This window comes from Sinocyclocheilus rhinocerous, unplaced genomic scaffold (assembly GCF_001515625.1).
Source record: "Sinocyclocheilus rhinocerous isolate Xijiao unplaced genomic scaffold, SAMN03320098_v1.1 scaffold1002, whole genome shotgun sequence".
Taxonomy (NCBI): Eukaryota; Metazoa; Chordata; class Actinopteri; order Cypriniformes; family Cyprinidae; genus Sinocyclocheilus; species Sinocyclocheilus rhinocerous.
Window position 1 is genome coordinate 463,543 of NW_015623463.1, and position 5,368 is coordinate 468,910.

General features: G+C 35.7%; 1 pseudogene; it reads left to right on the forward strand.

Annotated features, from left to right (window-relative positions):
* Nucleotides 1–537: 537 nt before the first annotated feature.
* LOC107746359 (zinc finger protein RFP-like) lies at nt 538–5,112 on the forward strand (annotated as a pseudogene).
* The last annotated feature ends 256 nt before the right edge of the window (nt 5,113–5,368 follow it).

Below are 5,368 nucleotides of genomic sequence, written 5' to 3' on the forward strand. Positions count from 1 at the left end.
CAGAAAGAGATAACTGTTATTGAATGTATTTCATCATCAAAAGCACCAGTATTAGATTAGTGGCAGGCAAGAGCCCATCTTCTGAATGCAGGGGCCCCAAGTATTAAAGCAGCACTATGTAACTTTTTTCTGTTCAAAATTTGCAAAATGTATATAATGAGCGAGTACACCATGAATTCATCTTCCAAACAGCGTTTTTGTCTTATTCCAAATCACTACGGTACACTTATAATAAGTACTTATATTTGGACTATTGTAGCCTGGTCGGGTCGTCACCGCTGCGGAGTAACACATACCTGCGTGAATCGCCAGAGACATAAACTTAGAGAAGTAGCTCCGGTTGGAATGTTCTTCCGCGGGATGTGTGCAGTTCTGTTTATTAACCGCTAGAGCGCCAAAAGTTACATAGTGCTGCTTTAAAGAAGTTGCTTTTCATTATTAAGCAGGTCACAGTTATAGTGCAATAAATGAAATCTTTCACCAGGGAAGGTAATTCAGTTTCCTATGATTTTAATTTTTCATGTACGCACATGAAAAATGAAAATCATTGTGAAGTCCAATAGTAGGAAGGGTGGTCAGTACTTCGATAAGGAGATCATGCTGCAGTACTGTTACCCGCGACTGGATGTCAACGTCAGTAAAGGAGTCAACCACTTACTGAAGAGCCCCTTCAGCGTACACCCTAAGACAGGTGAGATCTAACTTTACCTGAGTAACTGACTTCATAAACTGCTGTTTAAACGTTTGGGGTAAGGACGTTTTTTTGTTTTTTTATAAATACAATAATAATTTAAATATTTTGTAACACAAATTTCTTTACTAATTCAAATACTGTTCTTAAAATTTGTTATTTTGAGGGGGGAAAGTATCACTGTTTCCACAAAAATATTAAGCAGCACAACTGTTTTTAATATTGATGATAATAAATGTTTCCTTAGCAACAAATCAGCATATTAGAATGATTTCTGAAGGATCATGTGACACTGAAGACTGGAGTAATGATGCGGAAAACTCAGCTTTGCATCACAGGAATAAATTACATTTAAAAAAAATATTAACATACAAAACAGTTTGTTTTAAATAGTTGTTTTAATATTTAACAGATTTTACCAATATTTTAAATCAAATAAATGCAGCCATTGTGATCATAAGGCAATGCATGAAAAACAAAATTTAGCAGTAGCGCATTGCTAGTCTTATGGGGCAAGTTTCATCTGTGCTTTAAAGCAGCACTATGTAACTTTTTTCTGTTCAAAATTTGCAAAATGTATATAATGAGCGAGTACACCATGAATTCATCTTCCAAACAGCGTTTTTGTCTTATTCCAAATCACTACGGTACACTTATAATAAGTACTTATATTTGGACTATTGTAGCCTGGTCGGGTCGTCACCGCTGCGGAGTAACACATACATGCGTGAATCGCCATAGACATAAACTTAGAGAAGTAGCTCCGGTTGGAAAGTTCTTCAGCGGAATGTGTGCAGTTCTGTTTATTAACCGCTAGAGCGCCAAAAGTTACATAGTGCTGCAAGGGGAAAAACAGAGTTCAGAGATCTTGGGTTTACACTGACACCTCCTGGTGAGAATAAGGCATCACACAGGAGCGCTTTTGGTTACAGGTGCCATTGTAGAAATGGCCTGATTTCAGGACAGAGTGATAAAGTGAGTAGAATTTTGGCATAACATTTTCTTAAGAAAACTAAAAGAAAAAACATCATGTAGCAACACATCATGTAGAACAAAACTACTTCATTAATCTAGGCCAGTGATGTGACAACATATATATTTTTTAGAAGTAATAATTATCAATTGAAATATTAATTATTTTGTTAAAAATAGTTTGCATAATGTTTTTAATTAGGACAAAATAGCTCTCAAAAAAATCCCTCTTTCTTTTTTTTTCCGTCTCTCTATTCAGTCTCTAAGTAAACAAAAGAGAAAGACAAAACACCTTAAATTGTGTGATAAAGTTTAACATATGAAATCATTTCACACTGTGAGGTATAAAGTCAAATGAGAAATAAAGCTGCAATTGTGAGATTAAATATAAATGTGAAAATATGAGATTAATATGTAACATGAAAAACATAAAAATACATTTGCCATAGATAAAGATAAAAAAAAGAATTAGATGCTGTTTATTGTAACTTTCAGTTCTTGGACTAAATAACTGTGTAGAGTTTACATACTTTTATCTCAATTTTAAATGTTGATTGAGTCAATAAATAGTAATAATGGTATATTCAAAGGTGCAATTGTATGGAGTTGCAATTGTGACATACGGAATGCAAATGTGAAAATATGAGATAAATATGTGATATGAAAAATATAACATTTGCCATAGATAAAGATTTCACTACAAAAAAAGTAATAATAAGATGCCACCTTCAGTTCTTGTACTGTACTTGTACTTGTACTATACTGTAAAGTATCGATTTTATTTACTGATATATTAATGTGTAAGAATTGCATACGTTTATCTCATTTGAAATATTTGAAATAACATTTGAGTATAATTGACATAATGCATTTATCTTAATTTAACCCTAACCTATGTTTAATTTAACTATTTACATTCTTACATGTAACCCTTTACATTTAACTCTAACAACTTTTTTTCTGTTCATATCCAGGAGAAAATACTGTATTAAATTATAAAATCCACATTTCAGCTCTGACATCCTCCAGTGGTGCTGTAAATGAGGAGTCTCCAAGTTCTGTGGATCTGGAAGTGTTGACTGATCCAGTCTCCACTGAAAAATGCCTGAAAGTGTGTAAATGGAAATACAGTCAAATATCTGACAACACCAGCCAGTTTGTGCTAAATGTTGGACTCAGAAAAATCTGAAGTTGTCTGTGATGTCTGTGAAGAAACAAAGATGAAAGCCTTGAAGTCCTGTCTGGTGTGTCAGATCTCTTACTGTGAAACTCACCTGGATCTTCATCAGAAAGTCCTGAGCTTAAAGAAACACAAACTGATGGACCCTGTGGAGAATATAAAGGACTGTATATGCCAGAAACATTAGAGACCTCTGGAGCTGTTCTGTAGAGATGATCAGACGTATGTGTGTGTGTTTTGCACTGATGGAGACCACAAGACTCACAACACTGTTCCTCTAGAGGAGGAGAGTAAAGAGAAGAAGGTATGAGAAACTAGCGACATTAAAAATACTTTAATAATCTGTTTTTAATAACAATTAATTAAATGTGTCTGTGTGTTCCGGTTTGTCTATAGACTCATATATGATGAAGACACAGAAAGACGTGCAACAAATGATCCAGGACAGAATCAAGAAGATGCAAGACATCAAACATTCAGCAGAACTCAGAAAAGTGAGAGGATATTGAATATTAGATGGGTAATGTTTTGATTTGCCTTAAAAAATAAATCAGATTTTTTGAAAGTAATACTGTATTTTTCAGAAAAGCAAAGAGCGAGAGAAAGCAGCCAGTGTTGAGCTCTTTAGTGATCTGATGCGCTCTATTAAAAGATGTCAGGCTGAGCTGCTGGAGATGATGGAGGAGAAGCAGAAAACAGCAGAGAAACAGGATGAAGAGCTCATTCAAGAGCTGCAGCAGGAAATCACTGAGCTCAAGATGAGAAACACTGAGCTGGATCATCTCTTACACACTGAGGATCACCTCCAGCTCCTACAGGTCAGTGTCTCTCTGTCTGCTCTCATCACAGGACAACACTCACACTCCTCACGCTGAGGGATTTCTCCTCTCTCCTGCTGTAGATTGATCCATCCCTGTGCAGTCCTCCACACACCAGGAACTGGCCTGAGATCAGTATGAACACTGATGTGAGTGTGGAGACTCTGAGGAGAGCTCTGACTCAACTGCAGGAAACTTTAGACCAGAAACTCAATCAATCTGGTAGGTCAATGTAAATACAGCACACAAAATTTCTTTTGACAGCAGTCATGCTTTATCTAGGGAAACATTATAGCTGCAGAGGTCACAAATGCTCACCAAGGCTGCATTTAATTAATCAGCAATACAGTTAAATGTAATATTGTGAAATATTATTGTAATTTAAAATGACTGCTTTCTATTTTTATACATTTTATAAAGTAATTTATTCCTGTGATGACAAAGCTGAATTTTCAGCAGCTGTTGTTTCCGTCTTCAGAGTGACATGACCGTTCATGATATGTTGTATAATATAATATCTCATAATTCTATTATGCTGGTTTGGTGCTCAAGAAACATTTAATCATTATCAATGTTGAAAACAGTTTTGCTCACAATTTTTTGTTTGTTTTAATTTTTGCTAAATAAAAGTATTAATTATGTGACAACAAACTAGCATTTGGATGTTGGTTTATCCACCCTTGTTGATGTTTTATTATTATTTTCCTCCACAGTGTTAAGGGTGATGCAGCATTATACAGGTAAAATGTGCCATTTGTACTTTTCTCTGACATTCAGAGACACAGATACACATATGACAGCTGAACATATAATCACTTGTACCAACTATTTTTTGTTAAATATTAAACACATCTAAATCTTTGTATTGTGAAGATTCATATTCTCTGATCTCTCTCTCAGTGGATGTGACTCTGGATCCTGATACAGCTCATCCAAAACTCATCCTGTCTAATGATGGGAAACAACTGAGACATGGAGACATTAAACAACAGCTCCCAAACAATCCAGAGAGGTTTGATCACTATCCTGGTGTCCTGGGAAAAGAGGGATTCTCCTCAGGGAGATTTTATTTTGAGGTGCAGCTGAAGGGAAAGAGTAAGTGGGATTTAGGAGTGGCCAGAGAATCTATTAACAGGAAGGGAAAGATCAGAGTGAGTCCTCAGGATGGGTTCTGGGCTGTGGCTCTGAGGAATGGGAATGAATATTGGGCTTGTGCTGATCCCTGTGTTTATCTCTCTCTGAGAGTGAAGCCACAGAAGGTGGGGGTGTTTGTGGATTATGAGGAGGGTCTGGTCTCCTTCTATGATGTGGAGTCCAAATCTCATATCTGCTCTTTCACTAGTCAGTCTTTCACTGAGAAACTCCATCTATATTTTTGTCTGTTTAGTAAAGGGGATAAAGGTCAAGACTCTCCCCCAGTAATCATCTCACCTGTTATCTACACTGAATGAGTTTTCATTGCGAATTCATTTGACAGAGTTTTACATTTCATGAAGAAGCCATTATGTTGATGATATCCTTGTGCCTAGAAATAATGTTTTGTATCAGGATTATGTACTTTTGTTGTCCATGTATTTGTATGTGTTCACAATAAATTTTTTAAAGCAGCTTTACAGAAAGTCATGATGTTAATGTTTATAATAACTTAATATCTTTATGCCCTTATAGTCGCATTTAGCAGATTAGAGCTTGGGTGACAATATAGTT